At 40.4% G+C, this 12,161-nt stretch overlaps 1 long non-coding RNA gene across 4 annotated transcripts in view; it reads right to left on the bottom strand.

The window, feature by feature from the left end:
• Window positions 1-12,161, bottom strand: part of LOC129034990 (uncharacterized) — a 201,389-nt gene that overhangs the window by 126,368 nt on the left and 62,860 nt on the right. The window contains exons 5-6 of one of the 4 annotated variants that reach the window (XR_008502065.2): window positions 2,287-2,380; window positions 1,072-1,157 (exon numbers count right to left, since the gene is read on the bottom strand). The exons of 2 other annotated variants lie outside the window; for them this stretch is intronic. This is a non-coding gene — a long non-coding RNA (uncharacterized LOC129034990). The remainder of the gene's footprint in view (window positions 1-1,071; window positions 1,158-2,286; window positions 2,381-12,161) is intronic. One more of the 4 variants, XR_010126137.1, reaches the window with a different exon arrangement.

The raw sequence follows: 12,161 nt of genomic DNA, 5'->3' as shown, positions 1-12,161 counted from the left end.
CCTATTTCTCGTGCCAATTCCCCACTCCTGATCTCCTATCAGTGCCTTAGTTCAGGCCTTATTGACTCCCCCTCTAGACCACAGCCTCGCAGCAGTTCTCTCTCTGCCTGTAGCCTCAACCCTTTCATATCCATTGTCCCTGTTTCAATCAGAGGAATTTTCCTAAAATGCAAATCATGTTATTGCTTAAATCCTTCTATCTACAAACCACTTAGCCTGACCTAGAAAACCATTTGCTATCTGCCTTCTATCTCTTTCTACCCTAAGTTCTTGTCCCTTTCTTCTTAACCCACTATTTTTATGCCAAACAACTTGTAGTTCCTGCATAAAACACACCTTACACCTCTCTCCTTTGAACTAGCTGTTTTCTCTGCCTGAAGTAGCCTTTCCCATCCTTGTGTTGCCTCACAAACTCCTCACCATTCATGAGGCAACCCAGGAATCCTCTTCTCTGAAAGGTTTTACCTAAATCCAATCTGTGACCCTCACAACTGCCCCAAGTTAGGCAATCAGGCATCCTTTCTCTTCCTTCCTCCAGTACCCTAAACACATTTCAGTTCTAGCATACAGCATACTATTTTGAAACTGCTTTTGTCTATATTTTCTCAACTAGCCAATGTGTATGTCCATTAAAGTAAGCCTTTAAATCCTCATCTTCTTGACATCAATTACAGCCCACATTAGAAATTTAGTCCATTTTGATTGAAATATTTTAACATCTGATCACCTGAAGAGTTGGGGTGATCAAGGTTGGTCTAGCAGTTTATGGGAAGGAGACACCATGTCCACACGGATTTATACTAGCAGGAGGGAGAAATTCTTTCCCAACCAGAGAAACCCACAGAAGGGAGAACAACTAGGAGGTGGGAATGAGCATAATGTATGTGGAAGGAGGGAGGAAACCGATCTGACTCAAGCAGAAGACATTGCTGGAGAGTTGGGTGGGTTGGGTGGGATGAGATTGTGGAAGGTCTCATAGGGGTAAGAATGAAACTTGGTATACTAGCTTGCTATGGCTGTTGTAACAAATTGCCATAAACTCAGTGGCTTAAAACAACAAAAGTTGATTACCTTACACTTCTGGAAGTCAGAAGGTAGAAATGAGTCTCACTGGGCTAAGATCAAGGTGTTGGCCAGATGGTGTTCCTTTCTGGAGGCTGTAGGGGAGAACCATTTTCTGATCTTTTCCAGCTTTTCAGAGGCTGCCCTTATTCCTTGGCTCACGACCCTCTTCCAGCTTCAAAACCAGCAAGGGCTGGTTGAGTCTTCTTCACATCCCTATACTATCACACTTTCTTCTGCCTCCCTCTTTCACTTTTAAAGACCATTGTGATTACATTGGGCACACCCAGATAATCCAGGATAATTTCCCAATCTCAAGGTCAGCTGATTAGCAACATTGACTTTATCTGAACCTTAAATCCCCTTTGCCACGTAACCTAACATATTCACAGGTTCTAAGGATTCGGATATGACATCTCTGGGGGGCCATTATTCTGCCCACCACACTCAGTAACTAATTGGAAACCTCTACCTAGCTCTTAAGCCTTAAATGCCATGAGGAAGGCATAGAGCTCCAGACTGAGCTGCCCTAAATCACCCTCTCTGAAATCTTGCACAACTGAGTCATGATGAGGTTTTTGTTTTTTTTTTTAATTTGCCTTTGGGTATAAAATATTGTTGGGGCCCAGCACTCTTGTACTGTGCCACTCTGCTGCCTATATGCACACAAAAAAATGTAACAGCAGATATTCTTGGGGTACCTTCATCACATACACATACACAGATAACATGACCATTTTGAGTCTTTCTCTGTGTATAGATGAGGTTGGCCCTGAGAAATGGGCCAGTTGCCATACTGTGGGATGCCCACATGCATAATATTTTAAATTATTTTAATTTGCTTAATTGGATCTGGTTCCTATTAACATGGTAGGCACTGTGATTCCCATGACACTGACAGGGCTGTGTGAGTCTCTCACTTTTGTATAACACTAATTAATCATGACAATACAACTATCTCAAATGCAGTTACCATGTTTCTTAGAGCTCAAAGAGTTTCACAGAATTTATCCTTTTTCTTTCAAAGATATTCCTACAGGGTTACCAGCTGCAGGATCACTACTTGAGATTAAAATAAGAAATAATTTTCTTACATCAGTGAAAGGCAAAAAGAAATTTATAAATGCAATGCTCTAACTGAAAAAATAATCACATCTTTTATTTCCATATATGCAAACTGTGAATTCAAAGATGTTTAAGTGAAGATTTCTGAAGTTAACTTACCTCTGTCTTCAAAGTATAGGTGACCATGTCTTCATTCATTCATTCTTTCAACAAATATTTCATAAAAACTCTTTCAGGTATGAGATACCATTCCCTAGAACCCACAAGACAGATTCAACAAGACAATGTCACTGTCCTCAAGGAGCTTACTGTTAGTAGGAGACAGACCATACACTTTTAACAAACATATGAACAAATAAATCATCTTTCAGATAATGATGAGTGCTCTGAATAACAACAACAAAATAGTGCCAGGTAAAAGAGAAAGTGAGAGATAATACAAAAAAGGTTATTTTAGTTTGGATGGTCAGAGAAGGCCTATGCAGATATTTGAATAAGGAGCAAGGCATGTGAAGAAATGAGAAAAAGGTGAACATGCCAATTTGATTCCATTTAACAATTTTTTTTTTTTTTTGAGGCAGACTTTCGCTCTTGTTGCCCAAGCTGGAGCGCAATGGCATGATCTCAGCTCACCCCAACCTCCACCTCCCGGGTTCAAGTGATTCTCCTGCCTCAGCCTCCCGAGCAGCTGGAATTACAGGCACGTGCCACCACATCCGGCTAATTTTTTATATTTTTAGTAGAAACGGGGTTTCACTATGTTAGCCAGGCTGGTCTCCAACTCCTGACTTCAGGTGATCCGCCTGCCTCAGCCTCTCAAAGTGCTGTGGTTACAGGTTTGAGCCACCACACCTGGCCCATTGAACAAATATTAATTAAGCATAGACTATGTGCCAGTCGTGGTTTTTGGTGCTGGAGAGAAAGAAGTATAAATAACCTGCTTACAGCAGAACAAGCTTGAATAGATCAAGAAACGAACAAAAATGTAGCATTACGTCACGTCCATAAATGTCTTTACCAAACACATTTACCCTCTAATTATCTGACAAATGATATAATTATCAAAAGCACAAAATCTTAGTGGTAGAGGTCAGTTAAACTATCTCTCTTCCTAAACTTGGTTTTCAAATTTTTGCAATAGAACTATTTGTTTAAATAAAATAGTATGTGGAATTCCAACATAAACAAATAAAAGTGGTCTGCTCCAGGGAAGGATTGTGAAAGTCCACAGTCCTACCTATTCTCCCTCCCCTCAAAAGCCCCTACCACCATTTTGCAGCAATGTTAATTTACTGGTTTTGATCACTGGATCATTTGATCATGGTTGTGTAAAATGTTAACATCAAGAGAAGCTGGGTGAAGGATATATGGGAACTCTGTATACTAGTTTGCAACTTTTCCGTAAGTCTAAAGTTATTTCAAACTAAAAAGTTGAAAGAAAAGTAATCCTACCAGGATCACTACTGGCAGCCCACCTTAGGGTGCTGGAGACACCAGCTGACATCATTAACCTTGATCATGCCGGGCTGGTTTAGCCTATTTACTAAGGACCTTCAGAAGAGGGGAATTCCTTTCTAGGTAGCCTCCTCTGGTTTTTAACCATTCTCAACACCAGAATATTCTTTCCTATGACTCTTTCAATCTCTAAGATAAACCCACTTTTTCAAGTTTTGTCATCAGTGGAAAATTAATTTGTCTTCTCTAAAAACCTTGTGATATATTTATAGACCTTGTAATTTTCCATCAACTTTCTTTCCACAAATTAAGAGCAATGCTTTCATCTTTTCTCATGGGTCTTCTACTTCCATTTTTGAATCATTCAGAAAACTCTCCACTGTAAGTAATTTTTTACCTTCTTAAACTATGGTGTTTAGAGCTCATCACTGGATTTTAAATAAATAAAAGAGGCCTCAGCCAGTATCAAATACCTTGGGTAAGAGGGTTGTATTATCACTCAGACTTTATACACATTATTGCTATTGGATATTACTGCCTTAACAATCTCTCTATATTACCATATTTTGTTTTTTCTTACACATTTTTTCACACTGCTTATGACAGTCATTAAGCCAAGTGCCCCAGGCATTTGCTCTTAACCAATGAACAGCCAGAGCCAGACTGGAAACTTCAAGTCTTTCAGCAAGTCACAAAGTGCCAAAAATGCTCTCTCGCCAGGAGACATATTTCCTGAGTTAGAGAAAGTAGAAATTCGTTCTGATCTCATTCACCTGGGATCATTCAACAGTAAGATAAGTGAACTGACTGAGTCTGTGACCCTGTCTGTTGGACCTCTCCTTGCTTTAGTTCCCTGCCTGAAAAGCAAGGATAAGAGTGTTTACCAACTTTGCACGGGTGTTGCAAGAGTTGATTAAGGCTTATATGGCACCATCTGATGACAGTCTCTGTGGCTATGCCACTCAAGTTGTCAAAGGCTGTGAAATGCCCGTGTGCCTCAAGGGCACTCCCTTAAAGCTCAATATCACAACTCTAGGTGACTTGCTGTGGACCATAACTAGAATATGACCCAACTGTACTTTCAGACATGCATGCCGAGTGCCAGTAAGGCTATCATCCAAAGCTGAAAAGCAGTTTTTCTAATGCTGCAGGCTCATGCACAAGGCACCAAAATAGCACCAGAAATACTATACCCATATTGCTTTATCCTAGACATCTGACACTTATAAAGCTGATGCCAAATTTCTTGTCACATATGTGTCTGGAAGCCTTCGTGCTGAGAGGCATTTCTTATCTTCTGACATTTCAGAGAGCGGCATAAAGCTAGACAAGCACAGAGCCTCCTTCTAAAAGGCACGAGGCAGAGGCGAGCATTCTTTTCAGATGACCTCTGAAACCCTCATTGGAGGAGATCCAAGACACCCTTCAGCACATCTGTAATCCTCAGGATATTCCAAATGTTTGAGTGTGCAGCTTCCAGTTAGTAACAGCCAAACTACCCTGGCTCTCCAAGGTCATCTGAAAACAATTTGCCCATCAGCCAAATGAGAAAATGCTATTGTAAGCAAACCAATCATAAGATCAGACAATCCTCAGGGGCCTGGGGCCCAGATGCTCTGCCTCTGGTGACACAGGCCACTCCATCTATTACATTCGGGCTTCTGGTTGATGCTAATGACTGTTGTGACTGACACCCCCAAACAGAAACAAAACTAGGATATTTGCACGTGATACAATAATAGACAATTTCTAGTGATTCCTTTCTCTTCTCACCTTACCTACACAAACTGCCTGACAAAGTGGGTGCCGTGTAGACCTCCCCCACAACTGCCAAAGAGCAGGGCATTCTAGTAGGAGAGTCCCCTAAAGCAATGTGTGTCAGAGTAACCTGGTTTTAAGTGCAAATTCCTGGACCTTATTCCAGACCTTTGAATTAGAACCTCAGGCAAATGGGATCCAAGCATCTACATTTTGAACAAATTCCTCAGATGATCTTTTTTTTAACTTTTTATTTTCCCAGATAATTTTTATACACACTAAAATTTTCAGAAACCTGACGGAATTTTCAAGTAAATTAAAATTCATACAAACCCTCGGCTCATTGGGAGGGTTTCTGGCCCCAGGCCTATATTTAGTGGTCATTAAGCCACTACTCTAAACACCCACAGCAAACCACTCTGTGCTCAAGAGGAAGGAACAAGTTTCATGATTTCATCCTTCTCTCAGCCTCATTGTTCATGCTCCTCTTTTGGAACAATAGGCACTGCCATATGATGCTTCTGGCACCAGTTGCCTTATATTGTTTAACTTTTTGTGTTCATTTTTTATTGCTGCCATAACAGATTAGCACAAACATGGCACAAATTTATTATCTTACAGTACTGTAGGTTAGAAGTCCAATACAGAAGTCACTGGGCTAAATTCAAGGTGTCAGCAGAACTAGGTTCCTTGCTGGAGGCTCCAGGGGTAAATCTGTTTTCGTGCCTTTTCCAGCTTCTAGAGGCCACCCACATTCCTTGGCTCGTGGCCCTCCTCCAACTTCAAAGCCAGAAATGCTGCATCTCTGATTCTTCACATCTCCTCTGACTCTCTTCTTCTGCCTCTCTCCTCCACTTTTAAGGACCCTTGTGATCATATCAGGGCCACCCAGATAATACAGGACAACTTTCCTATCTCAAGGTTCTTAAGATGTGATTACATATGTGATTACATTTCCAAAGTCCCTTTTTCCAAGTAAGGCAATGTTTTCACAAGTTCCAGCGATCTAAGATATGCATATCTTTAAGGGGCCATTATTGTACCTACCACAACTTTCACCTGTAATATGAAGGATGTCTTCATTTGGGCTCCTGCAAAAGCAGACCCTGAGACTAGGATTTGAGTAGAAGTCCCACGAAGCCCAGTAAAGGAGTGGGGCAGTCAGGTAGTAAGGGAGGAAAGCAAATAACTTGTGAGTTAATGAGCAGGATACTACTACAGGCAACTAGACTAAATTCTCCTAGGGACTGTGTACAACACACATTAGAATAGTCCCACCTCGGGGAAAGGAAACTGGAGCATTTATCCACCAGTTCCCATCATTTCGTAGTTAGGGGTCACATTAACTCCCAGTGTACTTCCAGCACTTCACGCTTCCCTGACTGTGAATGGGCTCCACAGCTAGCAAATATTCCTGGTGGAGACACTCAAATAGGCTATAAACTTGTTCCATCTGAGAGACCTCCGGAGTGGGCCAAGAAGATATGGGTGGGTCATCAACAGCATCTGAATCAAGGCGGTTGATGTTTGAGCCAAGTGTGGCATTACGTCTCAAAAGTTTCAATGCTCATATCCTTTGACCCAGCAAATCCACCTCCAGGGAATGCGTGCTAAGAGTATAATTGGAGACAGGTGCAATGATTGCTTTAATATTTTAAGGAATTGGAAATTATTTAAATTCCATTAATAAGGGATTAGTTAAATAACTTATGGTGATACAATTGAACATTCTGCTACATTTGGATATAATTATGTGGGTCTACATTTATTGATAGAGAAACCAGTTCCTGACATACTGCCGAGTGAAAAAAAAAAGCAGGTTACAAATAGTAAGTATATTATAAATCCATTTATGTAAAATTATGTATGTATAATATATATGTGTGTGTATGTATAGCAAGATGTCTCAAAGAACGTTCATCAAAACTCTAACAGTAGTTATTTCTAGGAAGCAGAATTTCTCATCCTTTATACTTTCTTCTTCATGTATCTCTGTATTACAAAAAAATTTACAATAAACAATGTATTGTTTATTAATCAATTACAAAGACACTTGCAATTCAAATTTGAATTGCAAATTTGTCCTAAAAGCTTCTATTTAGTTCTAATATGATAATGTCAATGTGCTTATATATACATCTCCATTTTAAAACTACATGGAGCTGAGGACCCCCGTGTATTACACAAAATGCTTAGGGCATATTTGGAACACAGCAGGTACTTAATAATAATTGACGTTCATCAGTATGAAATTCAATAAAACAACACACGGAACAAACTGGGTCATGGTAAAATTTTCACAATGCATGGGATGACTCCCTAGGGAGCTGAGAGGCCTGGCGTGGCCTTATCAGGCAGGGGCCTGCTCTGGCAGACAAGGAAGGCCTGCCCTTGCACAGACACACCCATGCCATCCCAGAGATAGCATCAGAGCCCTGCTCGTCTTAGGTAGAAGCGAAAACAAAGGCAACTGTAGGCTTGGAGTTTTACAGCATGAATGAGACAAGTGGAATCTGTGTTAATCTGTTAGAAATTAATTCAATGGTTTGTCTCCTGAAACTCTAGGCCTTCCTTGCAAGAGCACTCCACTTCCTGTTACGCACAATGGCAAAGCGGACTGGAACTGCCCAGAGGAAGAACAAGTGGAAGAGTAAGTTACGGTGTGCCCATAGGGCAATAGAAATTTAAAAGAATATTTAGGTGTGGGAGTTCACATCCATGCCTCCTTTTTATGTCTAATAGGGAAAATTTCTCACCTGCTCAGGTTGCTCTTGGACTCTCGTTTGTTGCTCAGAATCTAAATAATGAGCAAATAGAGGGAAAATAAAAGAGTGGACAAATCCCCGTTTGTGTATATATTAAAGACCTGAGAGAGGCGGCAAGAGGAAGGAGGGAGAGAGACCAGAAAATCATGTGGAATAGGTGCCACGGAGTTTGGGGTTTGTGAGATAATAGTTGGAGATTCAGAGCTTTAGGGATCACCTGATATCCATATGGAAGAAAATGAAGATAACAGTAAAGTAGATTTTAAGATGCTTTTTCTATAGTAAGAATGCATACCCCACACTAACATCGAATTGTATACTTTAAATGGATGAATTGTATGGTATGTAAATGACGCCTCAATAAAGCTGTTTTTTAAAAAAGAATACTCCGTTCCAAAAAAAAATGCACACTCCACTTTGGCAGTTTACTGAGAGATTGCAAAAATATTTGAAGAATCCTAATTACCGTTTAGATACCAGACCATTCCTTTGAATTCATTCTTTCACAGAGGCTGAGTCATGTGGAACTTCAATTATGTTTAGGTTCTGGTAGGTTAGAGAAAGGACCCATAAGATCCTCTAGTCCAATGCTCTCATTTCAAAGGTGAGGAAATGAAGCCACAGAGGTTAAATAAGTCTGCACTGTCACACAGCAGCAAAGCTGGGAACTATGGAGGTCTGATCTCAGGTCTTTTGAAACGCACCACTCCACCCCCATGTGATGCTCTTCCTGCTTTTGATTACAGAAAGAAACAATTTGAGGATAAGCATGATTAGAACACATAGTTATTATGCCCATGGTTCAGTCTAGTTGTTCTGGCCTTCAAAACAAGTCATTCAGACTGGCACCAGTCCAATCAGTTGCACACCACTGCCCAGCTAACAGCCTGGCCACGGAGATCCGGCCTTCCCAGCCCAAGCCTGGAGAACAAACAATCCCCACAATGGCAATGTTGCTTTCACCTCCTTTTGAAGAACAATAGGAAAACAACGATAGATACCTAACATTTATTGGACACTTATCCATGCAGCAACTTGGGCAGAGTAGTCAGAGCCCTATGACACTGAAATTTAGAGAGTTCAAATTTTAAGTAAGAACTTTAAAACTACTAGACGTCACTAATGTAAATAACACCCATCTGTGAATCACATCAGAAATTTACAAAGTTAATTATGGGATTGCATTTCTGATGCTCTCCCAGGATGGCTCTGGCGCCTGCTATGTGCTAGGCGCTGGTCTAGACATTTTACATATGGCATCTCTTTTAATCTCCACAATAATTCCATCACATGGGTATTAATAATCACCCCACTCTGTAAGTAAGAAAAAAAAGAAAAAAACTGAAAACATGATGGGAGCAGGACCAGGCAAGTAAAATATAAGTTCTGATGTCAAGAAACAGCCTTAGGGCTCAAGGAGGGTATCTTTATGATGTAACTTAAGTCTGTACCAGAAGAGTTCTCCTTTATCCCTAAAGAGTCACCTCAATGCGTATCATTCCATCATTAGTTTCATCCTTTTTTTTTTTTTTTTTTTTTGAGACAGAGTCTCTCTCTGTTGCCCAGGCTGGAGTGCAATGGCACGATCTTGGCTCATTGCAACCTCCGCCTCCCGGGTTCAAGCGATTCTCCTGCCTCAGCCTCCCAAGTAGCTTGGACTACAGGTGCTCACCACCACACCTGGCTAATTTTTGTATTTTTTAGTGCAGACGGGGTTTCACCATATTGGCCAGGCTGGTCTTGAACTCCTGACCTTGTGATCCACCCACCTCGGCCTCCCAAAGTGCTGGGATTACAGGCATGAGCCACCACACCCAGCCTAGTTTCATCCATTTTTAACTTAAATACCATTAGTAGTCACCCATAAAATTGAGAATACCCCTATGCATTGATCAGAGTCAGCAATGCTATGTTACAGAATAAGCTGGAATCTCAGCAGACTAACATGATAAAAGTATTTCTTGCTCATGCAAAGTCTGATGCAGATGTTTGGAGCCATTTTAGAGGACCAGGAATGAGATAAGGAGAGCATGGTAGATATGCAGGATATTTCAGATTCGGAGCATGGAAGATGAAGCAGCTTACAAGCAGAGAACACCATTTCCACCCACATTCCATTAGCCAGAAATCAGTCACATGGCCAACCTAATTGCACAGGAGTCTGAGAAATGTAGGGAAGTGCAGAAATGGGTGGGCATTATAATATCCACCACCTTCCTAAAATAATTCTACGTTTGGTTCTTATTTGTCAGCACATCAGTTAACAAGAATTAGTAGCAACAACAGATACAAGTAGTACGTAGGAGTCTCTTCTTCAGGACAGGATCAGAAAGGAAGAGATGGAAAAGGGACAGTGACAGAGACATATGTACATATTTCACAATTTTGTTGGGTTCTGCCTGACTTGAAAGATCTATCTACTAAGCCTTGCTGTGTCTCTAGCTCATTGGCTGATACTTCCAATGACTTTGGTTGGATGCTGAATTAGACTTTAAGTTTTGCAAGTATAATTTCTTCCAGAGATATAAGAAATAAAGCTATTTATTCATTTTATTCATAGAGGCAAATAGGTACTTTGGGATCTACAACTGAATAAATAAATGTTTTCCTGACAAGTTGACTGTAACAGATTTTAAGGAAGTGACATATTTTTTCATTTTATTTCTACCATAAAATTCAACAACAAAACAAGTTGGCCCTGAAAGGAAACAATAATCAAATTTAGAAATGTATCAAATTTTTTAAATTATAAATAAAAGGAAAAGTATAACTTATTAAAACTTAATAATAACTATTAATGCACCACCCAGACAATTAAGACAGAAACCTGGCTTGAAACCTTCTTCTTCACTCAGTCTATCCAAGCACCAACTACATGTGATTTTATCCCCAAAATATCTCTCAAGCTTATTATATTCTATCTTCTATCCCCATTGACACTGCTTCAAACTTTCTCACTTGGAGTGACATCACCTCCTAGATGACCTCTCTGCATTCAGTCTTGCCCACCTTTTCAACCCCGTACCCCTGAGAGCAGTGTGTTCAAAATTGCAGGGTGCAAGGGGATCCTCTTGGAAGGTTAAATACGCAGATTCCAAAGTTTTCCACCAGGATTCTGATTCATTAAACCCAGTGTTGACAAAAGGAGTCAAACTCTGTAAAATATTTGAAGAGATTTATTCTGAGCCAAATATGGATGACCAACGGCCTGTGACACAACCCTCAGGAGATCCCGAGAACATGTGCCCAAAGTGGTCGGGATACAACATTTTAGGGAGACATGAGACATCTATCAAATACATGTAGGATGTACATTCATTTGGTCCAGAAAGGCAGGACAACTAACTGGAAGCAAGGGCCTCCAAGTCATAGGCAGATTTAAAGACTTATTGATTGGCATTGATTGAAACAGTTAGGCTATTGTCTAAAGACTTAGGACTGTCTGGGTTAAGATAAGGAGTTGTGGAGACCAAGGTTTTATCATGCAGGTGAAGCCTCCAGGTAGCAGGCTTTGAGAACAGATTGTAAATGTTTCTTATCAGACTTAAAAAGTCTGTTCTATCAGTAATTCCAAAAGGAAGGAGTTCTAACACCCCCTTCCCATCATGGTCCATTTAACTAGTTTTTCCATTTAACTTTGGAATGCCCTTGCCAAGAGAACGGGTCCATTGGGATAGTCAAGGGGATTAAAATTTTATTTTTGCTTTATACCAGGATAGAGTTCAGGGCTCTGAATTTTTAACACGCACAACAGAAGATTTTAATGTATGTGCTCTTGGGAGAAACACTGCTCCACAAAAAAATCTCAACAAGAATTCCAAATCTCAGTTGTCAGTCCTTTGTTTAAAGCAATTGAATGGCTTTCCAGTGACTACCAGATAAATCCCAAGACCCTTATTATAGAATATAAAGCCACCATGACACAGGCCTGGAGTATCTTTCCAGTCTCATATTTCCCTATTTCTCCTCAAACCTTACAGTTTCAGAACCACCAGTGCCAAACTATTTGTATTTCCTGAGCACACTACATTGGTTCATGCCTCGACATCTTAGCCA

This window comes from Pongo pygmaeus, chromosome 3 (assembly GCF_028885625.2).
Source record: "Pongo pygmaeus isolate AG05252 chromosome 3, NHGRI_mPonPyg2-v2.0_pri, whole genome shotgun sequence".
Classification (NCBI taxonomy): domain Eukaryota; kingdom Metazoa; phylum Chordata; class Mammalia; order Primates; family Hominidae; genus Pongo; species Pongo pygmaeus.
This window is presented reverse-complemented; position numbering and strand designations above follow the sequence as displayed.